The sequence below is a fragment of the Elgaria multicarinata genome, chromosome 4 (genome assembly GCF_023053635.1).
Source record: "Elgaria multicarinata webbii isolate HBS135686 ecotype San Diego chromosome 4, rElgMul1.1.pri, whole genome shotgun sequence".
In the NCBI taxonomy this organism is placed as follows: Eukaryota; Metazoa; Chordata; class Lepidosauria; order Squamata; family Anguidae; genus Elgaria; species Elgaria multicarinata.
This window is the reverse complement of record NC_086174.1, coordinates 33,258,123-33,284,030: the sequence shown is the minus strand read 5'-3', so window position 1 is coordinate 33,284,030 and position 25,908 is coordinate 33,258,123. Positions and strand designations below refer to the sequence as shown.

The window sequence follows — 25,908 nt, the reverse complement described above, 5'->3', positions numbered from 1 at the left end:
CTCTTTTTTGCAAAACATATAAGGTTTGATCCATACTTGCCCCTCTACAAATGGAAAAGGGCTCCTTCCATTCATGGAGGGAACCAGAATTCACTGGAAGGTTCCCACTGGAGGATGGGGGTGGGAGGTTTTTGAGGGCCTTCGGGCTAGACAATGCCACCACCACCACCACCACCCTAACTCAGTTAGTCTAACTTCTTACTGCCATTGTTAGCAGCTGCTATTGCTCCTCATCCTCTCTCTCATCATTGCGACCACAAAACAGCTTGATAGAGAGAGAGCCAGTGAGAAGGTATATACCAAAGAATCATAGAATAGCAGAGTTGGAAGGGGCCTACAAGGCCATCGAGTCCAACCCCCTGCTCAATGCAGGAATCCACCCTAAAGCATCCCTGACAGATGGTTGTCCAGCTGCCTCTTGAAGGCCTCTAGTGTGGGAGAGCCCACAACCTCTCTAGGTAACTGGTTCCATTGTCATACTGCTCTAACAGTCAGGAAGTTTTTCCTGATGTCCAGCCGGAATCTGGCTTCCTGTAACTTGAGCCCGTTATTCCGTGTCCTGCACTCTGGGAGGATCGAGAAGAGATCCTGGCCCTCCTCTGTGTGACAACCTTTTAAGTATTTGAAGAGTGCTATCATGTCTCCCCTCAATCTTCTCTTCTCCAGGCTAAACATGCCCAGTTCTTTCAGTCTCTCTTCATAGGGCTTTTTTTCCAGACCCCTGATCATCCTAGTTGCCCTCCTCTGAACACGCTCCAGCTTGTCTGCGTCCTTCTTGAATTGTGGAGCCCATAACTGGACACAATACTCTAGATGAGGCCTAACCAGGGCCAAATAGAGAGGTACCGGTACCTCACGTGATATGGCATCTGCTGCACCTCCTCATCACCTCTGTTGTCTGGGCCAGAGCAATGGGCAAGTGAACAAGCAAGCTACAATGGTGAAGAGGTGTACTAAGCCCGAGAGGCTCTTGTCAGTGGGATCCTGCTGGAATATAGGCCCTCAGTAGATGCCCAATCATGTCTACCCTTGATGCCCAACCCATTCTGATTTCCCCTTCCCCCTGAACTGCTACTTCCAATGTGCATGGAGAAAGGAAAATTGAGGCGGGGAATCTATCCTTCCCTGAGTGCAAGTTTAGATCCAACCCATAAGGTTTATACCCACAGTTACAACAAGACTCTCAAACCTCAACAAAACACCAGTTGTAATGAGAACCTTGCATTTGGAAAAACACAATGGGGACATATCTATTATTATTATTATTATTATTATTATTATTATTATTATTATTATTATTATTATTATTATTACAACTTGTATTGAGCCAAAAATCTTTTCAGCTCTTTAGAAATTACATTTATTAGATTGGTTTTAGAAGTACTTGCAGAAATACTTCTGGGAGGTTAAACTTAGCTCTCAACTAAGAATACTGAATGCCAACTTGTGATTATGAAAGACTCATCTCTGAAACATGAAGGAATTGTGAGGGACAATTAGTAAAATAGTGATAGTTAGCTAGCTAGTTATGATTAAGACTGAACCAATTAAAGCTGAACCAAAAGTTCTCAACCAAATACTTCAGGCACATATTGAAAGATATTCTGGCCCTTTTAAAATGAGTGCAATTTTAGGAGAAATGTCCTTTTTAATTTTCTGACTCACTGATTGACAAAAATCCTGGACACCCAGGAGAGAATTTGCAGTAGGTATCTTTTAGTCAGTTTCTGTGGTCAGAGGATTCATAGGTGCCAGTATGACTCTACATGTATCAGCAGCTGACCAATTAAACCTTGAAGTTAATTATACTGGGGCCTCTTGCTATGATGCATTCCGTACGCCGCCCTGAGATCTTATGGATATAGGGCGGGATATAAATGTTTTAAATAAATAAATAAATAACTCCAAATCAGAAAACTTTCTTGCAGGTCAAGTGGTAATGATGACTACTATCAAGCTGCATAATTAATGATGTGTTGCTTATTTAATTCAAAACAGTTACCCTACCCTCTCTCTCAGGGGAGCATATTATTTTCCCAACATCCTTTGAAATAGAATAGGCTGAAAAAGAAAGATGGCCAACAGTCACCTTCCTAGCTAAGTGAGTATTTGAATCAGTTCTTCCCAGATGTGATCTCCAGATGTGTTCAGATGCAAACTCCCATCCTTTCCAAATAGCAGGGCAATGATGAGAGAGAAGATGAGAATTTCAGTCCGACATATCTGGAGGGCAGCATGAGGGGAAAGGCTGCTCTGTTCACTATAGCAAACTGCAATATAATTTTAAGGAGTATAATCAGAATCCCTTCTCCTAATGGTAACCTGGCATATTTCTATTGAAAAGGGGGGGGGGGAATCATAAGCTGCCCAAATTTGCTTAAGGTCTGGGACTGCAGAACAGAGAGCAGAACTGTATCTATTTGTTCTCCTATTTGGAAGATCTGTATCTATATGTTTTCCTCTGGGGTTCAAATAGCAACTTTGGGGGGATTTATGTTAGGAACATTCATGGGGGAAAAGGTTAACCCCCAGGGCTGTGTTCCAAAATGCAAGACGCCCTCCAGTTGCTTTTAATTTTAGGGAGGAAACTATAGTTGTACCTCTTTAGTAGCACATAGCCATCAGGACTAATAGCCATTAATAGCCTTCTCCTCCAGGATTTTATCCAACCCCCTTTTAAGGTCATCCAAATTGGTGGCCAACACTACATCTTGTGGTAGCGAGTTCTATAATTTAACTATGCGCTGTGTGAAGAAATACTTCCCTTTATCTGTGCTGAATCTCCCACCAATCATCATCATGGGATGACCCCAGGTTCTAATGCCATGAGAGAGGAAGAAAAATGTCTCCCTATCCACATTTTCCACACCATGCATAATTGTGAACACTTTGGAGAGATCCCTTTGGAGCTCCTCACAATTCTGTTTTGTTTTAACCACTTTAAATAAATTAGTGTCATCAACAACATAGTCACTTCTCTGCTCACTCCTAATTTCAGATCATTTATGAATAAGTTGAAAAGAGTTGTTTCCAATTCAGATCCCTGTGTAATCCCCGTTTACTTCACTCCATTGGGAGAATTTAGCATTTATTCCTACTCTCTGCTTTTTGTTCTTTAACCAGTTACTGATCCATAAAAGGACCTCTCCTCTTATTCCATGACTGCCAAGGTGCTTAGGAGTCTTTAGTGAGGGACTTCATGAAAAACCTTTCGGGTGAGTGGTTGAGTTTAGAAGGTCATAAAGAAAAGCAACCTTTATTGATATTAAAGAGATATTCAGACTGAAGTAAATAGAGGCACACTGAAGAGAAAAAGAGGAAAGATCTAAATAATAATTACTAATATATCTGCATTATAACTAATTCACTATTAGCATTTAATATCTCTATTTTTGGTGGTGCACACATGCGGAGCCCTGCGTGTCAAAAGGACAACATAGTAGATGTATACAAAATTATGCATAGTGTGGAGAAAGTTGAAAGGGAGCCATTCTCCTTGCAGTGTGACTCTGTAGCTGACAAAATAACCAATTGTGGCTGTGGAGATAACCAACGGTGCCCTCCATACAACATGATAACCAACAGTGGCTCCACATAGACCCTTCCTCCAATTGGAGTCCACCAGGGGAAGAGCCTTCAGTGTGGTAGCCCCCTCCTATGGAATTCCCTGCCTCTGGAGGTCAGGCAAGCACCAACTTTGTATTCCTTTCAGCGCCTCCTGAAAACATCATTGTTCCAGGAAGCCTTTCCTTAATGACCAGCCACAGTTCACAGTTCAATAAATAGCGGACTCTGCACAGTGTTAGTTATTTGTGTTGGTTATTTCGGCCAAATAACCAACCATTGGTTAAAAATCTCCCACCACACAACACAATAAACCACAGGGTTAATAACCAACCATTGACTATTTAAGTTACAGTTGGTTTTCAGGTTGTCGAAACCCAGCCAATGAGTGGAAAATATTTCCTTGGCTCCACCTATTTATGACCCCATGGATCTGCTCCACTTCTGCTGACCCATCCACCATCCCACCAGTCATATTGGCCACCTGCTGCTACTGGGAGCCACACACACAAATGTGTAAGCATCTTCTGTACAAGTAAAAGTGTCATGAGAAAGCCCCATTCATCTTGTGCTTTATGTTTGCTCTTGCTGCAAAAATCATGAACAATATTTGTAGCACATTAATGCTGTAGGCCCTGATCCACTTAAATAATTTGGTGCTTGAAAACAGGCTTCTACATGCATATAACTTGCTGGATCAGGAACTGCAGACACAAGTTAGATGTTCATCCAAATCCATATTGGAATTTTCACCCAGATATGCTTGCTATCTATTCACATTGCTTTCAATGGAATATCTGTTCAGTATAACCCATGGTGTTTACAGTTAATATGTTTAATATGAAAAGTGGTACATAATGTAAGGAGGAGAGAAAATTAAAATATGAATGAAAGCATAGGAAGCAGTCAAAGAGAAAAAAAATAAGATGTAGATAGTTATTAATAACTCAATAAATAATGTTTAGAAAGGATGATGATACATGTAACTGACCAAGGAGAACATGGCAATAATGATTTTGGACCAGAGTATGCCACAGCTTGAGAACACCTGCCACATTTAGTTTAAAAATCTCTTCCACATTAGCTGCAGCATTAAGTTTCAAATTCCATGAGGACTTTTTAGTTGAGAACATTATTAGCAGAGGGCACATAATTACCTCCTTTTCATTCAGTTTGTTGCTCAGCACTGTTTTGATTTTATCATGATTTGCACCCTTTCCCTCTACCAGCTATATGTCTCATCTCGCACGTAACATCTCTATTGTGCTGGAATAATTTAAGCATGCCATATTAATATGCCGCTGTATTTGGCACAGGATTGATAATTCACTCTATGGAAAATTATCTGACATGTACAAAATATAATTGTCTCTTTTTCAATAATGATTTTAAATGAAATAAAACAAACTGTTACACATTAAAACAAGGAACTCTTAGGTTTTGCAGCTTTTTCATTAGGGGCTTTACAGTTGGTGGCTTTAAATTAGACATAGATGTGGTGAAAGGAAATTATTCGTTCTCCCTTTCCCTGCATGTCTGGAGAAGGGAGAAATACACATATATCACATGTGGAGACATCAACATTATATCTCCCCATGACCCCATCGTCACACAACACCTGGGGCTGATCTACACCAAGCAGGATATAACACTTTTAAAACGGTATGAAAACTGTATATGTAATGTGTCCTGGGCCTGAACAGTTGTCATAACCATTATAAACCGTTATAAGCAGTAGTGTAGATCCTGCCCTGGAAGGTTAGGAGGCAGAAGCTGAGTCACACTCCCCGCTCTTTCTGTTCCACATCTTGTCTATATCCAAACCATATCAGATATGTTTTCTAGTGCATCACCAACAATGGCAGTATAGTATATTTTTATGTGATATTAGTCAAGCTGTCAGCTCATTTCATTCTAATCAAGTCTTAGATCAGGCCCAAAGACTATGAGTTGGCTCTAGGCTCACTGGAATCAGTGGAACAACTTAGTTATTAATCTAAGTCCCATTGATTGAAATGGCTCTACTCCAAGCCTGACTAAGTCTGGATCCAATCCCCCTGGCCAAAATTATTTGGCTATGATCCAAAAATGTATATGTGCTCCAACAAAATCATAAATGCTCCCTTATGTGCCAGGCCAATCTTAAAATCAGTCCAAACTACACTCTTGACTGAACTATCCATTTGCCAATTCAATACAATGACATGAAGAGAGGTTGTTGCAGCGTGGCCAGCATGAAGGGTAGGCATGGTTGGGCATCTGCCAAGGGCCCACACCCCAGCAGGGGTCCATTGATAAGAGCTCTTTGGATTTGCTCTTCTTTTTCATCATTGCAACACTCTTGTTAATCTGCCTCTCCCTCTGGCCCAGACAAAACTGGTGGTGACAAGAAGAAGCAGTAGATACCACTGCCTATTTTTTTCACTGACTATCTGCCTGTAGAGCAAGAAAGTGGTAGCAATGATGAAAAAGAAGAGGAGAAACAAAGGGCATGTGTACACCATGCCTTATCCCGGGGATCATCCAGGATCATCTCTGTGCGTCACAGAGGATTCCGGAGGCAGGGAGGTATGATCCCTCCATTTCCCCAGGATAATGGGGCAGCTTTTACCCTGATTTTTCCCAGGGTCTCAGGATGTGAGCGGCCATCCCGTTTTCATCCTGACTCCTCGTGAGTAAATGCAAGGAGGCGGGAATCAGGCATGGGGCACGGAACTCTTCAGGCACTCCGTGCCCATTGGGGATGGGGTGGGTGGAGTGGGAGCAGGGTTTTTTTGTTTTGTTTTTAAAAAACACCTTACATTTGCATTGCAGCACACATGCGCTCATTGGCTGTTGAAAAAAAATGGTGGGCGTGATGTCCCTTGTTCCTCCCGGGATGTTGCTTGCGTGTCTGTCCAAAGGGGAGTATCTCGCGAGCAGAATATTGTTAGATTCTCCCCACTCCCTCCCCTGGTCTAGACATGCCCATAGTAGCTTGTGGCAATGGTGTTGGGAAGTTATTGTCTTCACCAAGAGCCCTCAAGATCCTAGAGCCAGAACTAGTTTCAACAATTTCCTCAAAATTATAGAATATCTTGTTCAATTCCATGAGATTGTTACATTTCTATTTTGGATCTGGTTTTAAAAGTAATGCCAACTGCCATGCACTTTTAAAAGATGAAGAGAAGTCTAAATAAATTCATTCATACAGTTTTTACTTTTATTTTAAGAGAATATGCAACAGAAGTTAAACACATGGTGCATATTCTAAATGGAAAATAAATAAGGTTTCTAAATGAAAAGGATATAGATCTTAAATGGTAACAAATTATACCAAGTAATGAGTTGATAAGGACATCATAAACATTTTACTAGCCATATGTATTGGGTGTGTGTGTACATGTATGTGTGTGGCTTGTACATTAGCTGACTTCCATAACAATAATATTCTTTTACTGGTGAACTGCTGGAGGTGGTGCTTTATTCAGTGAGGCTTGGATTGAGCCAGAAACAAAATTGTGTATTCTTATGTGATGTAAAGCACACACACACAGAGAGAGAAGACATGAGGATCACGTCTTCCTGCTGGCTGAGATTTAAATTTCAAGCTGAGGTTAAATTGAAAGTACAGAAACAGGAAACGCAAAATGTCCTATCCCACCCTTAGCTTCTTCATTATACTTTAAGCCACTCTCAGAATGAACAATCTAGACTGGAAAAGGCCATGTGCCCAGGACAAGAGACAAAAACACTATGCTGTGAAATACTCATATTGGCAAGAACAAGACAGTGCTCATTCACAAGCTCCAATTAATTAATTAATTAATATCTGAACCTGGTCGTCCTCAGATTTAGTGCAAGAGCTTGCAGTCATTTAGCTTCTGAATACTGACTTTATGCAAATAATGTGCAGGAGTTAAGTTGGTGACAAGAAATACTCAAACAAACAACAAAAATAATGTGAAAAATTTGCATTCTTTCCCCGCAATGACTCTTGGGATGCTTAACCTTGTAGGTACTTAATTGTATGCTGCCAAAATTTTAGATGAACTAGTCTAAACAAAATCAAAGTTGGGCCTTAATTATCCTGATACACACAAATAATTCAGAATAAACAAATCCCAGCCTCTCTTTACTTCATAAAATAATGTGAAAACAGTTTTCCATTCTATTGGAATACGCATCCACAAGTGTTATTTTGTCCATGATAATTGATCAGTAATTGTGATCCACCTCAAAACCAGTGCAGGCCAGTGAAGAACATGCTTGACAGAAGCGTTTTATTTTAAATTATTTTTTCATTTATTTTTATTCTATGTAATGATCAATTTATCTAATTTTTGCTTAATGGTCTTAATTATAGACAAGAAACCATTACATAGAATCATAGAATAGTAGAGTTAGAAGGGGCCTATAAGGTCATCGAGTCCAAACCCCTGCTCAATGTATGAATCCAACTTAAAGCAGCCCTAGTTGTCCAGCTGCCTCTTGAATGCCTCCAGTGTGGGAGAGCCCACAACCTCCCTAGGTAACTGGTTCCATTGTCGTACTGCTCTAACAGTCAGGAAGTTTTTCCTGATGTCTAGCCAGAATCTGGCTTCCTGTAATTTGAGCCCATTATTCCATGTCCTGCACTCTAGGAGGATTGAGAAGAGATCCTGGCCCTCCTCTGTGTGTCAACCTTTCAAGTATTTGAAGAGTGCTATCATCTCTCCCCTCAATCTCCTCTTCTCCAGACTAAACATTGCCCAGTTCTTTCAGTCTCTCCTCATAGGGCTTAGTTTCCAGACCCCGATCATCCTCATTGCCCTCCTCTGAACACGGTCCAGCTTGTCTGCATCCTTCTTGAAGTAAGGTGCCCAGAACTGGACACAATAAGGTTGCCCAACCTTCTGTACAGGTTTACTCACAAGTAAATTCAACTGAGTTCACTGAGAGTTATTGAATCAACCCCATATATACCAGACAAATGCTCATCTCTAATTTAGAAACCTATTTCCATACCATGAGCACAGGGAGCTGCCAAATTAGCAAACAACTATAATTCGCCACCTTTGGATTCTTTCTCTGCAATGCAGGGAACCTGGAGCAATCTTGAGATGTTGAGGTTTCTATGTGAACGTTTTAGAAGGACATGTTTCAAAGCAGACTTTCCCAACCTTGCGTTCCTCAGATGTTAGACCACAAATTCCACCATCTCCAGACTGCATGGTCATTGAAGCATATAATCTGCTGTTAAAACCACCATTTCAGATGAGGTTTGCCTCACAGCATTTGGGGGGTGTTTCCTTGGGCATGTAGAATGAAAACTCACTCAGTTGTCCTGAGGGTGTCTATATGGTCTATTAACCCTGCGCAATGGTGCTGCATTGTGTAAATTATACAGCCGCCAACTCGCAGCCATATTGGGATTTCCCCCCTAAAACTGTGCATTTTCAAAGTGCCGGTTTACAGCAACTTTGCCCTTTGCTCTGGGTTATTCAGTGGGCATTGTGAAAAAGCTTCAATTGGTTATTGGAGAGAGAAGCTGTCTTTTGCTGGGAAAGCGCAGGGATGCAGGGCAGGGGGCAGGCTTTTCTGGCCGGATACCCTGAAAGATCTCCTGCCCTGTCTAGATTTATCAGTTGAGCCTCACAGCAGTGATGCTGCAGGATTTTGAACATTGTTGTATAGACATACTGCTTACCATAATCTTAGCCATGTTAGCCATGGCATAGAAAATTATGCATATTATATCTGTAATTTCTTTCTTTCATTCTTTCTTCCGTCCCCCCTCCCTCCCTCCCCCAATTATATCCTTCAGCCAAAGACCCAATGTATAAAACCTATCAATAAAATAAAGTATGGTAGGGAGGGGAACTAGTATCAGCAGGTTGTGCAATTGCAAAAGTCTTTCCTAGAAATCATGCTGTCATTATTAGCTTAACTTCCTAGAATTGCTGTTTGGATTTAGGAAGGAAAAAAGTTGTCTATAATTACTCTATTCAAACAACTACTCATCAGTTGCATAACAGTCAAAAGGTTTTAAAGCAAAATTAAATACAAGCAATTTACCCTAAGAGATCAGATAATTAATTCAGATATAACCCAATGGTTTGTAATATTGCAGTGGTAGGAATAGGAACCTGTAGTCCTCCAGATGTTGTTGGATTCCAATTTCCATCAGCCCCAAGCAACCTGGCCAATGGTGAAGGATGATGAGAGTACAAATTCACCAACATCTGGAAGGACACAGGTTCCCCCAGTCCTGCACTAGTGTAACAACAGCTACATCCCCTCTTATATTTACATATTTGAGCAAGTTTTGAGATCTGACCATCATGAGTATTATGATGGGTAATTGTTTTGCTCTCCTGATATTACACATCATCTTATGATCAAGCCCACAGTATAAAAGGCTTCAATCCAGGTTCTTTTCCTGAGTAAGAGAATTGCCTGGAGTTAGAATGCTCCCACCAGTTGAAAGAGGCAAGGCAATCTTTGCCAATTCCCCCCTTCCTTTGCAGCCTCCAGCACCACCCTACCCCACTGTTACAGAAGGTCCCTCAAACTCCAGAGTATGTTTTCAGGGTGTATTGGGGACTGCAGGAGGAGGAGGGGGGAAATGAAGATGGTCTCCTCCCCCATTCTGTCAGGCATCTGGGGATGGAAGGAGCCCTTCTATTCATGGAAGGAGAACCATAGATCCCTGATGTGCTTTTTTATTGAAGTCAATGGGACTTCTGAGTGCTTTATTCTCTGTATCATACAGTGACAGCTTGCAAGAAGAGCAACTTGTTGACTTGTTATCTGCAGCATTTGGTTGCCACCAGTTCTGCTGGCCAGAAGGAGACACTACAGCTTAATAACTCAGTTGACACAAGCAGAATGCAAGCACTATTTTTGAAGGCCCAATACAAACTTGTAACACAAACTTCCTCCCACACATGCCACAATCCTGCCCCATACATACCAATTCACAAGCCATAAAAGAAATATTTCTATTTTAATTCTGAAATGACATTGATGAATCTAAATTTATGAATTTACAGCATGTCTCTATACTAGGGCTTTTCTACCATGGGCCACTGCTATGTCTGGTTAACATAACATCCAGCCATAAGGTAAGGCCTACAAAGCTTTCTGACAATTTTGTAACTGTTGGGTTGGTCCTGATAAAGGTATTTATTTGTTTATTTACAATGTTTGTATGCCACCACATAAAGTTCTCTGGGCTTTATAACAAGATATTATCTTGTCAATGCTTTGATTATTTTTTTAATTTTATTTTTTGCAATGGACCAACACTGTTTTATAAATGGAAAGACTAATTCGTCTTAAAGGGGTGTGTGTGTGTGTGTGTGTGTGTGTGTGTGTGTGTGTGTGTGTTTCTTTCATCCCTCGATCATAATTTGGTAATATATTTTGCAGGCACAGTGGTCATGTCTACACCTAAGGGTGTAGAGGGAGGGAGGGTGAGGATCATGGACTTATCTGCTTCTGTGATGCTCCCGCAACATCTTGACGGCTGCGCAACATCCCAGAAGGGAAGAGGGATGACTTGGCCCCCATTTCCCCTCCCCCGGAACACAGACGGAGCGCAATTGCACTCTAGCGCATGTAAGTTTAAAGAACTACAACTTGCAACTGCTCCCCACCCATGATGGGCACGAACTGCCCCCACACAGTAGCTCCATGCATGTTTCCAGAACCCTGCTACTCACAGGAAAGAAGGGACAATCCGGGAGCAGTGGCCACACCGCTTGCACTCCTCAGGATGGTCCTGGGACCGTGGAAATATCAGGAAATCTGCGGTCCCAGATATCCCGGGGATATCCCTGGTCATCCCAGGTTTTCCCCTGGATCCCCTGTGCATCATGTAGACGCACAGTGATGACCTGGATATAGGCATGGTGTAGACATGCCCAGTGTCCCCGATATGGATCAGGACTACTGTGTGGGGGTGTTGGGGAAGGGATAAAGCCCTCTATTCTCCATGCTATAGTCCCAATATGGATTGGGACCCCTGTACCTAATCTAGAGTGAGTGAGAGAGACAGAGAGAATATACCTGCTAAATCTACCTTCAAGTAACATGTAATTTGGCCCTGCAACTAGTAAATTTTGAGTAAGGTTGAGCAGGATAGCCATGGGGCCTGGTTAGTCTTATATTTCAAGGGCTATCAGAGGATAGTCCTCTATTTGAACATTATCCAGTCCAATTTGCATTAAAGATAGATGACTATAAGAATGGAGGGCAGAGGCCTTGAAGTTGCCCATGAATAGTTAACACCAAGGGGCATAGATCATCTGGTTGTAGTCTTTCCCACTATGGTGAGATGTATTATATTTCTGTTTAAATTACAGTAATTGTTTCTAAATGTACATGTATAGATATAAGCATATGCAAATTTTATTATTGATTGATTGATTGCATTTTTATACCACCTAATAGCCGAAGCTCTCTTTTTATGCAATTTTATGCAATTCTGTCTTCTTTTGTCCTCTTTTTTTGGGCTGCATTTATTCTTTTGGTGAGATGCATAAGTGGCCACCCTATTCTTGAGTGAGCATGTCCCAGAAACACACATAAATATCTCTGTCTCTCAAAATTATAAGTCCTAGTTTAACTACACTATCATACTCTATTCTAGTGAAGCTCCTGGGCCAGCAACTCACTGTTGACAATATTGCTTGTTCTGCTCTAATACTGCTTCTTATTCATTCTAACAAATCTCATGGGATCTCAACAACAGGTAAATAAATTCAAGGAAAAAGGTTCCCAAAAATATCCTCAGGCATGATTTATAGTTTATTTAGCCTCTTCTTTTTACTATCATGGTAATGGAGTTGTAGTCTGGGCTGCCCCCTTCTGAGTGTTCACGCCACAGTCAATTATACCCTTTTTCCTTCCCCATTGGGCCTCAGACACAAGAGGTCAGTGGGGCTTCACCCGCCCCTTAAAATACCCAGTCTGGCTCTGAACAACTTGCCTCTGGAACAGACTAGGAATGGACTGATCTGTCCATTTCAGTCTTGCTAATACTGTCAGCTTTTTGAGGTGAAATGAAATAACTGAGTTCAAATGAGATAACTGTTACCCAGAGGACCTTTTCTTCTGCCGCCCCCAGACTGTGGAATGGCCTGCCGGAGGAGATTCGTCAGCTTACAGCTCTGAGTTTAAGACAGCCGTAAAGACTAGTCTCTTCCAGCAGGCCTACCCAGATAGATTTTAAACCTAAGAATTTTAAGATGCTGTGATTGTTATTTTAATATTGTATTGGTTTTATATGCTCTTTTAACTAATTTTATGTATCATATTGAGTTTGGTGTTGTTTCCCACCTTGATCCAGAGGGAAAGGCAGGATATATATATATATATATATATATATATATATATATTATTCATTTATTTATTTCATTTCTGCACAAGCTTGATTTTTAAAGAAAAAAGAAAAAAAAGATCAGTATGGAAATTACAAAGCAGCATTATAAAATTTAAGCATCACGGCTATTAAAAGGGATGTGTGTGTGTGTTTGTAGTGGGGGAAGAATAATCTGAAATAGCAGCACCTGGAGATGTGAAATCTTGGGGCAGGAAAAGAGAACAATTCAGGAAAAACTGTGTATGTGGTTGTTTTTTCAATGTTTCCAGACATCCCTTGAAAAAATGCAAAAATATTTCTTTTTCAAATGTTTCTAATCATTTGGCGGGGGGGGGGGGAGTTACCCAGGCCTTCATATTTCTAGTAGCACCACATTAGTATTATTTTTAAACAAAACAAAACACTGTGTTATCACTTTTCTAGCTCTGAATAGTATTTGTTGTAAACTCTCGCATGACAGCTTCAGGGCTAGTAGCAAAATGATATTAGCTGCACTTCTGCAAAACTCAGCAGCTGTAAGAAATGGCTACATATCTGGATTTCATATCTGAAGCGCTGCTCCTCTTCAGGCAATACAAAGCAAAATACAATGTTAAAAGATTGTACTTGTCAGGACCACCTATCTTTATACTAGCTTGTTGTCCATTTTAGGGAGAGCAAGAACTAGATAGGGTGACTGTACCAATTATGTGTGCTGTCAGGAATTGTTGCCCATCTAGATCTTTTAGCTGGATCACTATCTATCCGGGCACAGCAAAACACAATACAACTCAAAAAGCTCTAAGAGCTGGCTGGGGAATGCTAGGTGTTGTAGGACATTTTTCTGTCTACCGCCCCACAGCTGAAGCTCTCTGGACGGTTTACAACAGTTAAAAATGGTAAACATTAAAAAAAAAAAGTATACAAAATTTTAAAAACCATCAGAAACATAAAAACAACAGTATACAAACAATAGTATCCATTTAAAAACAACAATTCTGGGGTCCATTAAAAACAAACTTAACATTGTTAAATGCTGTTAAAATGACTAGGAGAAGAGAAAAGTCTTGACCTGGTGCCGAAAAGATAACAATGTTGGCGCCAGGCGAGCCTCATCAGGGAGATCATTCCACAGTCAGGGGGCCACCACTGAGAAGGCCCTCTCCCTTGTTGCCATCCTCTGAGCTTCCCTCGGAGTAGGCACTTGGAGGAGGACCTTAGATGTTGAGCACAGTGTACAGGATTGTACAGGATTGCACCTTAAATGTCAGAATGTGCTGCTGACACTAGCATTCCAAGTGCCATAAAATGAGATAGAGTCTGAGTATGTGTTCTAGAGATGGGGGGGGACCATTACAACAAAAGATTTTTCTTCTCTTTTTATACTTTCGACCAATAATGCAACCAGTCACTTCTTTAAGAAGAGCACATCTTTGTCCAAAGGTCAAGGACAATTGTTCCATAAATGAAACAGTGTCTTACTGTTTCCTGTAAAACATTAAAGCTTAGGAAGATTAGAGACAAAGCAGCAGTAATGCAACCCAGTAAGAGTACATTTTAATGGCTTTTAAATGACATCATTGTGTGAAGAAGAAGAGGTCAATGAAATAAATGCTATAAGCCATGCTGCCATTAATCTTTAAAAGTGAGTTTGATGATGAAGATGGCATTTTTATTATTCTCTTAGCGAGTAAAAAAAAACCCTGTTGATATTTGTCATTTTAGAATGATTTTTGTTCTGTGGTGTGAAAGCTGAAAGCATTTCTGACGTGAAATCTTATTTCCAATATATCATCATAATGACACTCAGCAAATGTACTCACACCTAATATGTTCTGAAGCCATAATGCAAGAGGAAATATAACAAAGTACAGGGCTAAATGGTACATAGGCAATCCTAAAAGAAATCACAAGAGGCTAGAAAATAACTTTGTAAAAACATTACAATAGAACAACTTGGTCCTTAACAAGGTTTCATTTAATTTCTATGCTCACTAATACTTCAGAAAGCAACTTTGGTAACACACACACACACTCTCTCTCAAGTTTTTATTGTTTATAGCCAATGGCCATCACAATACAAACACAAAGCACACAAGTATAAAACAGAAAAACATTTGATACAATAAAACAGGAATGCAAATAAAATGATCAGGATTTAAAACATTCCTTGAGAACATTCATGATAAAATTTGAAAAATCCAGCTACGGTAATTGAAAATAACCTTTTTCATATAATAAAAGAAATATTAGAATCAAATGGGTCTTCTTTTTGCCACGATACTCCTTATTCTGACTCCACTGGACTTTGCTGTCCTAAACTCTCAGTTGTGATTCTGCAAAGACTTAGATAGGGTGTTCTTGTTGTTCTCATGGTAGTTAATTAAAACTCCCCATCCATGCATCACTCTCATCTGAAAGCAAGCTAAAGGAGAAAACATAACGGAAAACCCTTTTCTACTTGACTTCAAAACCAATCCCTAGTCAGGTTCCTAAGAAAGTAGAATGGATGTCTGACTACCAGCTACAGTGTTTTAAAGTATGAATTTAGTAAGAGTTTAATATGAGTTTAATAGGTGTTTGAAAGTCACTGTGGGATCCTGAAGTCGCTGAGAAATGGAATAAAAGAAATAATCATAAAATAATACAGGAGGCAAGCTACTATCAGAGAGGGGATTGCTTGCTAGCCGAATAGGGGAGTGATCCTAGTGATCCTGCTCTACCACTGCTATCTGCAAGTGTCTCTAGGAGGGGATAGGTGAGATGCAATTGTTACTAATGTATTAAACCCATTAAAATCCACCATAACTAAACAGGTACTTTAACTGCTTAAGATCACCTCCTCAAATTTCTTATTTCCACCTTAACCCTTTGCAAGTTGAATGAATTGTCTTAACAATCTAACAGAAGATAATATCTGAACTATTCTTTGTATAATGTGTGGTAGTCATGAAAGTGTATCGTTCATGTAATACCAGTTCATGTCATCCAAGCCATATATTTCCTCCTCCGGAAGCGCAAAATTGCCAATCAAATGCTTGCTGATCTACTAACACACACTTGTCTTCAAAGAACTGCTCAGCAGGACAACATATCCAAAAGTAAAGAAGATATCCTGCAAATTGAACCATTGCAGCGTACACACTGTTTGGTGCAAAGGTCCAATGAAGATAAAAGTTTAGTGGCAAAGAATCTGCAGGATAGGTGGGTGAGGGGAAATGGCAGTGGAGTTGCTTCCACATAATATTTATCCATCTGGAATTGACGTAATTAATTAAGGCTGCAATGCTATGCACACGTAGTTGGGGAAAAGTCCCATTGAAAGCAATGGGGCTTACTTTCAAGCAGAGATACAGGATTGCACTGTATATTATTGTAAAGAATCCAGGTGATATTGCTGTGAAGCCATTGCATTCCAATCTTTTCCATGTTATTGTCTTGTCTTTTTACAGGCAGTGCACTGTAAGTGCCAGCCTGTCCAGCGTGAACTGACAGTGCTACATGATATACCTAGTAGGAAGAGTGGTCCATAAGATGGCTAATAATGAGCTTGGTGATGTCCTGTCTTTCTGCATTGCAACCAGAAAATACAAAGAAAGAAAGACTGTAGTATGAAGAGGGCCAGAGAGGGTGTTGCAAATACAGTGATGACAGGGAAGTAACCCTTCACAATGTTGCAAGGGTCTCTCCTTGGAGCATCAGACCAGCCAGAGAGAAAAATCTGAGAAAGAATACTTAGACTTTCTTTTCTGTCAACTAAATCCAGTAAAATGGAATTGAGGTCAGTCCCTGGATCTCCCATTGCCAAAGATCTGCAGAAAAATCTCCAACTTACTTTATTTAAAAGTTAATATTGGAAACAGACCCTCAAAAACAAGAATACTTTTCAAGTGAATTGAGGACTAACCTGTTACTTAGGCCTTAGCTAGACCTAAGGTTTATCCTGGGGTCGTCCCTGCCTGCTCCCGGGATATCCTGTGTGTCATTTACATGAACAGGGATGACCCCGGGACGATCCCAGGATAAACCTTAGGTCTAGCTAAGGCCTAAGTCTGAAATTAAGTTGGACAAATGTCCTGCTTTTCAGACGACAGTCTTCTATTTTGGAGAACTGTCAGAGAACAGTCTGCTATTTGAATGTCCTCTATTTGATGGGCTGTCTAATCCAAGTTCAGTTTAAATTCAAAGAACCACAAGGAGAGGGAGCAATGGTCTTTATGTTGCCCATCAGCCATGATCGCTTGGACAGCAGACTGAGCAGGCACGCAAGTTCTTCGTCAGTATTCTTGACTATGTATTTTTACATAGTTATTATTTCTAAAATTGTAACTATACATATAAATTTGCATATATAAATGTTATGCAAATTGGGGGCCCTCTTGTATCCTCTTCTTTGGTGATGCAATTCTTTTTTTTTTTTTTTGACAATGTGCAGGTGGTCACCCAACACATGCTGCAGTTCTGTTTCCAAAACTAAACAACTGTAAGTTGCCTATCAGCTGTATGCAAGCTACTCTGAATCATCAAACAGCAAAAATGAATAATCAAACAGCAAAAATCATCAGCCCCCTTCCCAAGAGAGATTCAGGAGGCCCCTGTTCCATTCATAGTCCCTAACAAATATATCCAACTATGCTTAACAAGATCTCATAATACCACTGTAATCTCTATGGAAAAGGAATCCCTACACAGCAATGCTTGCTGTTCTGATGAAGTAATTTTATATCAGTGGCACTTAGCCATAAAAAGTTTATGGATTGTATTCCCAAGCACAGCTAGGGCAGCTCTCACAATTAATGAATACAAATCAAAGGAACTGTAGCAGGCACCAGAACAGCTTCAAAATACATTAAATATATTGCTGAGCAATCTAAAAGACCAATTATTTGACAAAGACATAAGCCTTAGATAAGATAAGAAGGAGAAATAAAAACATGCTGTTGGAAATAGACCATGTTAGCAAATTTCATCTCCAATGCAAGTCAGAAAGACTAGCCTCCAAAACAATCCCATCTCTTAGCTACCACCGGACAACAGCATATGGCTGAACTACAAATAGCTGTATAAAATAAGAGTGACAAGAATACTGGCTTTGGGAGAGCATGTTTCCTTCACTGCACATCCTAAGCATCCATCATATGAAGTTAAATGATCTGACACTACCACATTTACTCCAAACAAACAAAAGATTGGGTTATTCATTTTCCAATGCTAAAAGGGGATTTCTGGTAAAGAGAATGGGAATTTGATCTCTGTAACAGAGAAACACAATTTGTTCTTACCAGAAACTGACACAAATGTTCTTCTTTTTCATCCCTCATGAAGGACAAAGAGGGGATACAGATGACCATTTGACTGCACAATCTATCACACATTTTACCACTCATCTGCAGTTGTCCTCCTTATCGGTTAGCAAGTCAACTCAGATGATCATGGTAGTCTAGCATGAGGCTGTTGGGATGTCTGCCTATGCATAACATATGCTAGGAGTAGGCAACGTGGTGTCCTCCAGATGTTGTGGACTACAACTCCCAGAATTCCTGACCATTGACCATGCTAGCTAAGGCTTATGGAAGCTGTAGTCCAAAACATATGGAAGGCACCTTGTTGCCTATCCTTGGTATATGCCAAATTGTATCTATCACTCTTAGAACATCAAACCCTTATGGAACATGAAAAACACTTTTGATAAAGCATCTACTACACATTTAAACTTTGAAATAGCACCTATAATTCAGAGAATTGAAAATAAGAAGACCTTTGCAGATACAAAAACTAGCTACAAAATGAAAATGTAAACACTAAAGCAAAAGGGGGGAGTGTCTGCAATCTTATTCACCTTTACTTGGGAGTAAGTCTCACTGAACTTATTCAAATTTATCTCTGAGTCAACATATAGAAAACAAGGCTGTTAAATAAATGTGCCAAGCATGCTCATAGCATACAAATTAAAATCAGTCATATATGAACCTTGAACAAAAATTAAGATTCCTGTGGAAGCAAATATAATGGTCAATTGATTAGTTCCCTTTTTGCTAACATCGGAGTTTCTGTATCTTCATGTATCATAAAATATAATATGTGTGCGAGACCCAAAGCCAAATAGGTGATTGTCTACTGCAAGTCAATATTTCACTCTGGACTCTCTGTCTCCTCACTTCCCTTGCCTACTGTCCTAAGTATAAGCAGCATACAACCCTATTGTTCCTAGGCTTTTCCTTGTCATTCACTAGGATGTGCAACAGATTTGGATGAATGCCAGATCTTGAGCCAAATCAGGCAAATTTGGACAGATTCAGTTTTCATCCAAAGCAAAGCAAAGGTCCTCTGAATTGTTCCAAAATGAATCAGTATTCTCCCAAAGCCTCCTGAAGGACTCGGTTGACGAACAAAAATAAATGATTATTTATTAACACTTTTAAATGGTAGATGAGACCTATTTGTGTGTGTTAAAAAACAAAACACTGAAGTTAATAATACCTAGACTATTCTCTACTCCTCCCTCAGTCTCTAACACACACATACCCAAAACAGCCCACCCCTGCACTCTCTGAGCACTGAGCACTGACTCAGCTCTCTTTTAAAACTCTGTCCCCTCATGCTCTTCATCAGTCAGTCACTAGCCCATTCCATTCACTCTATCCCCCCTGCCACCTCAACTCACTATATTCAGTCTACATAACTGACCATGACAACATTACCATATACATATATATCAACCTGTAAAATACATTATGGCCCTTTCTACACCTAAGGATTATCCCAGGAAAATGGAGGTATCGTCCCTACCAGCTCCCGGGATCCATAGCTAGATGGGGCGACATCCTGGGGCAATCCCAGGGATCGTCCCTGTGCGTTCACATGACACACAGGGGATTCCGGGATCAGGGAGGGATGATCCCTCCCTTGCCCCAGGATATCGCCCTCCCCTTTAAGCCTGGTTTTTCTGTGGTCCCGGGCCGAGCCCGAGACCGTGGAACGTGTGGCCGGGCGCTGTGGATTGTCCCAGCTCCTCATGGTTCCTCACGAGGAGCCAGGACCTGCGCACAGGGTGCAGAGCTCCTCAGGAGCACTGCGCCCATTGGGGGTGGGGTGGGGGGAGCAGGGAAAGTTTTTTTTTAAAAAAACCCTACCTTTTGCACACTAGCATTCGTGTGCTGCTGTCCCTTTAAAAATTAAAAAATGGCAGTCGCGATGCCTCTCCTTCTGTCGTCCTGCACCGCGTGTAAACAGAGGGGGGATCTCATGATAAAACCATCACGAGATCTTCACCCCTCTGCCGTAGACTAACAGGTAGGTCTAGCTAAGGCCTTGGATGTACAGGGATGATCCCAGGACAATCCCGGGGGGGGGGGGGAGCAGGTGTAGAAACAGCCATTATCACATAACCAGGCATCACAGGTGCCACAACAGAAAATTCCCTTTTCCAATGACTGCCCAATTGTCTAGTCAGACCAAAGAGTCAAACATTTTCAAATACAGAATCGTTAAAACAACATAGTAAGAATATGGCCATTCATGATTACTGATGAGACAACTGTGTTCTAACTATCTTTAAAACTCAAAAACATAAAAGCCTTCATTTACCTAAATTGTCCTGCTTGAAGCAGCCTGTTCTTGCTGGTAGAGCTAGCCCTGCTGATGTAGCAGCTGTCGTATATAATTCTAAACATTTCAATGGAAACAAAGTGACAGCTTAGCAGATCCACCAACCCAAGAAGTGGACTATCAGAAGTTAAATCGCTAGGATCACCACACTCTAAAATCAGCCATAGAGATAGCAAAGACTTACCAACTTCCGCCAAATGAAAAGAAAATGTGTTTATTGCGCACTACCATTTCCGAATACAATTCTCCTTTTTTATATTTAGCATATGAAATTATCATAGCACTTGCGAATGAGCTGTCACTGTCTTTAACACTGTCTCTAAATGTTATGTCTTCTGCTTTTCCTCTTGCATAATGTGATGAGGTACAGGGGTGCTATTTTACAAATGAGGGAAAAGACAAAGGGTGGGCTAGGAAATTTCTCAGCAAAGATTAAAGGATGGCAGCATAGATGAATGTATATCATCCACACTATGTGTTTGTACCCCCTGCAGTGATGTCTGCTGCATAAATAGTGCAGCAGACATCACTCGAGGCAGGGCAGAAAAACCTTTTTACCCTCCATTCAAACAATGAGCACTCAGACTCCATAGGTACTATTCAGATTTACCTCCATTCTTTTAGATGTAACCCATCCCTTCCACCAGATCTAATGTATATAGAAGTGTGAGTTTGGGGTGTGTAGTTTTTTTGTTTGGGGGTGGGGGTTTGAGCCACTGCTCTCCTTAGGAGGAGGAGTTCTTATTTAGAGTGCTGAGCTAGCTCACTGTTCCACATTCACATAGAGCAAAATATTTTATTTATGCAAAGCACAAAAGTGTGCTATTTTTAAGCATCGTTTCAATTAAGGCAATAGCTTCGTGACCCTTGAAACACTTAGATGTGTACTTATATTTGCACATTTCACTGATCTGACTGAAGGGTCAAGGCCTTGAACGATGTGGCAAAAAAAAATGATTTGTGAATAAGTGAAACCAAAAGAGTCCTGACAATTCTAGTTTTAATGAGACTCATCAACTGTATATCTGTTTTCCCTTCTCCCAACAATAGTAGTGTAAGACACCTTGACTTCCTATGTTCAGTGATATGTTAATATAAATGAATCAGACAATGAGAAGAAGAAAATAATGTCTTGAATGTTTTTCTAAATTGCTTTTCAACACATTTAAAGATACCAAGGAACATCCGAAAATTACTCTTTTAGCAGCATCAGTCCCAAAATTTCAACATGAATGTCAAGAGAATTGAAGGACAGGCTTCTAAATGATATTTTAGGATGACATTTTCTAGACTTGTTTAAATTGTTACGCCTTCTGTTTCAGCTAAGGGTATTGTGGGAACTGAGAAGGGTTGCTTGCATGAACAATTCTAACGATGGCTGGCCCTTCCATTGGGCAGAGCGAGGAAACTGCCTCAGGTGGCACATACTGGGCAAGCAGCAGCGGCAGTCCCCTGACGGTTCCGCCTGAGCCTCCCACCCACCATTCTCCTCAATTGGAGGACAGAGCTATTTGTACCACACGGAATGTTCTGCATGGAATGTTCTATTGATTTTTGGACTCTATAGATTGCAGGTATTTGTTTGGCATTCCTATAACTAGCTTTTCAGGAGGAATGATCAGGAAGACACTGTGGACCTGACACCTCCCTTTATTTCTCTTCTGGTATTTGGCAGCTCCCTAAGTTAGCTCTAGAAGTCTCTGTTATGAGAAGTCAGACTGCCATACGAACATAAAAGCAGTTGAGATACTATTTCTTTTTATGGTTGTCCATTAAATTCTGCATAGGTCTTTTTGTTCTTTTGTAGCATAATGTCATCCATGTACAAACATACGGCATGTCTACACCTAAGATGTAGAGGGAGGGAGCGGGGAGGATCTCACAATATGCTGATCGTGAGATCCTCTCCCTGGATTCACACGTGGCGTGTGACATCTGGTGAGGAAGCGGGGACGTTGCAGCTGCTTTTTTTTTTTTTTTTTTAAGCAGCCAGTCGTGCAAAAGCTTTCTGTCAAGGGAGCTTATTCACCATTATTGACCTTTATACTAAATAATGTTAATAAGCTTCTGAGGAACTCCAGAGTTCCTTGGAACAGAGACTAAAAATATTTTTGCAAGACCACCTATATATCACACCTGTATCTCCAATAGTATATGATGACATTGCTAAAGAATTCTGAAGCATCTGTTCCACCAATTCTAAAACATTGGTGAAACAGAACCTCAGCCCATTTTAAAGCATTTTAGAGAAATCCAACATTGTGTGGGCGTACTTCCATTTGTTCAACAGGATTTTCTCCTCTCTCCCTGCAACCACTTACCCACATCTGCTCTGGAGGGTCCTCAAATCCTCCAAAGCAGATGTTAAGGGTATGGGGAAGCTATAAGGAGGAGGAGGAATTGGTCCCTTCCCTCTTTCATTAAACAAAACTGTTCCATTGGCAGGAGAAGGTAAGTGGATGCTACCCTCTGTTTTCATTCCTGATTGGGGGTTCTGCACTAACTCTGAAAAAAAATATATTCCAGTATAAAGAATTTGAGGGGAAAGCACATGAGCCAGTTCCACTGCTTTTACATATCTGCATGGAAGAAAATGGCATGTGGTGGAGTGTGATCTTATCCTTCTTTAATATTCTGGTTTTAGAACAAATTGCAGTTTCCCATATTAGAACAAAAGAGCAGACTGCAGTTTGTTGCAAAACAGCCATCAGAAGCTTTTAAACTCCTCCCATTGTATGGAGGGTAGGGAAGAAGTGAGCATGTAAGTGCAAGGCTCATGTCTACCCATGCTCATAAAAACAAACCATGTTTCTGCATCAACTATGTCAGACCTCCTGTAGTTCTGTTGTTCACTTCCATGAAGAACTGGTATGTCAACAACTCAGGCACCAGTCTTACATCTATGGAAGTCTACATGTCCTGCATAACCAAGATCACATGGACCTATTCTGATGACATCATGATCACTGGCATGGAGCACTTTTATCAAGGACGTCGCATTAATAGTTACTCACATTAAACTGGGAGTGCATCTGCTCAGCTGACGTAAATTAACACTTAAAAAAGAACCTTACAACTGTCTTGTACAAATATATTTCTACTCTCTGCTTTTTTGCCCCATCTATTAGCACAACAAGAAATAAAAATATAATAACCCTTGTTCTATCATATTTTGTTTTCATCAATTATAAGTGTGACGGACAAACACACTGTCAGTCACACTATTACCTGCTTTCTTTTCATTAAATGTGCCTGTACATTAAATTATAAACTCTTAAATCACTCCGTCAGTATATTTGTTCCTCAAGATTCATGACTTCCACAGCATGTGATAAAAATGGACAATTACATTTTTAATTAGTCTAGTGTGCTATTTATAGAAAAGGTGGCTCACCTGCATGATATATCTTTTTAAAAAATGACAGAGTGGGGGAAATGTATTTGCTGCCTTAACTGTGCAATAGGAGAGCAGGGGTGGGGAGGAAAGACAGGTGCACAAACATATGAATGTTCAAGTCAGAAATAAAAATAGATTTTTAAACTTGCAAGGTAACAACAAAAGGCAGTAATTGTCACATCTGTGGAAGGATTAGAGTTGGCACATCTGTCATTTCACAAAGCATAGGGGACAGAAGGTACCAGCAGCTCTAGTTCTAAAAACATTAATGCAGTCAAACAGACAAGGGATCAATTTACTACAGCTCTCCTACAAAGGTCACTACAGCTTTTGGGAGCCCTTCCTCCTAAGGATGTTGAAGTATTGATCTTTTGCCTAGCACAATGGAGGTTTGGAAAACACACACACACACACACTCCAAAAAGTTAAGGATTATATAAAGAATATGAAGAATTAAATCTATAAAGAATTTATTAATAATATAAAGAATATTAAATCAGACTTACAAATGATTCCTTATCAGTGCAACCCTATCCTTGAGTTATGTGCTGAACAAAGATAGGTTTGGTACTAAATCCTTTATCCCGACATAATTCCAAGTGAATTCACAGCCCAGTGGAATTATGACAGAGTAATTTTAAGTTCCTATGAACTGGGACATAGCCAGGTAGTCAACTGACAGCAAATTGCCAGTTCTTTAGCTTATTACAAATATATGTGTGAGGTGGGGAAATTGTGAATAGATCTATGGGAATGTAGATGTTGAACTATGACTTGGGCCAATGAGATCAGAACATAAGAACACAATCTGTGCATTCTGTTTCCACCATGGCCAATCAGATACTTACGGGAAGCCCACAAGCAGGACATAAGCACATTAGTATCCTCCGGTTCATATCCCCTAGGAACTGGTATTCAGATGCATGCTGCCTCTGATACGAGAAGTAATATACAACCATCATGACTAGTAATCATTGATAGCCTTTTCCTACATGAACATAGCAAACTCACTATACCAAATCAGACATTGGTCCATCTAACTCAGTACTGGCTATGCAGACTGCCACCTGCTCTACAGGATTTCAGACAGGGGTCTTTCCTAATCTTACCTGGAAATGCCAGAGAATGAACCTGGGAGCTTCTGCATACAAAGCAGGTGCTCCACCACTGAGCTGTGGCCTCTTCCCAATCTGGACTGAAGGGACTGTGTGTAAACCTATCGTTGTGGGGAAAATTAACAATGTGGAATAGGAATATTTCCAATGCTATTTAAAGAATGTTAGATTAGAGATCAGCCAAGAGGCCAAGTGTCTGAGGAGAGTAAAGAATCTAAGAGTTAGTCCAAGATCAAATGCTGTTACTGACTATAAAGCTTTTCCAAATAAAATGTGTTGAATCACACAACTTAAAAAAGAGAGTTTTAGCCCTGAAACTAGTTCTTAGGGGGTGATCTTATATATGTTGGGACTCTGGAGGTAGTTGGTCATTCCTTTTTGATGGGCTTTCCGTTGACTGATTCTCATGGAACACTCTTCATTGGAAAGCTCTTGACATGCAGATTACACAAATAACAATGCTTTTCACTGTATTTCAAAGTTGAGAGTTTATTTATGTCCATAAAGCCCTTTTTTAAAAGAATTAAGCTATCTTCTATAATGTACTATAACGTTTTATTTTTAATATCAAAATATGTCAAGTATAACTAAACAAACAAAATTAATTGCAAATTGGAGCAAAATGAAATATGAACACACACAAAAGTCTCTGTACACCCTTATAAACACAGGGGCAGGCCAAAATACAATGACACACCAGTAATATACAGCCTGTAAACAAATCATGACGTGATTAAGAGACATCTGCTGTAAAAGTAACCTAGTCAAAGTTTAGTTTAGTTATTGCTCAGAAAGGAAATCTCCAGCTATTAATTTTAACAAATTTAACAAAATAACATTTAAAAGTTTCTGTACGCAGGTGCAGCCAAGGTAAATGATACATGAGTAACATACGGTTG

At 40.3% G+C, this 25,908-nt stretch overlaps 1 protein-coding gene across 1 annotated transcript in view; it reads right to left on the bottom strand.

The window, feature by feature from the left end:
* The window catches only part of KCNK2 (potassium two pore domain channel subfamily K member 2), a 151,399-nt gene that overhangs the window by 40,681 nt on the left and 84,810 nt on the right, over positions 1–25,908 (bottom strand). The window lies entirely within an intron of this gene.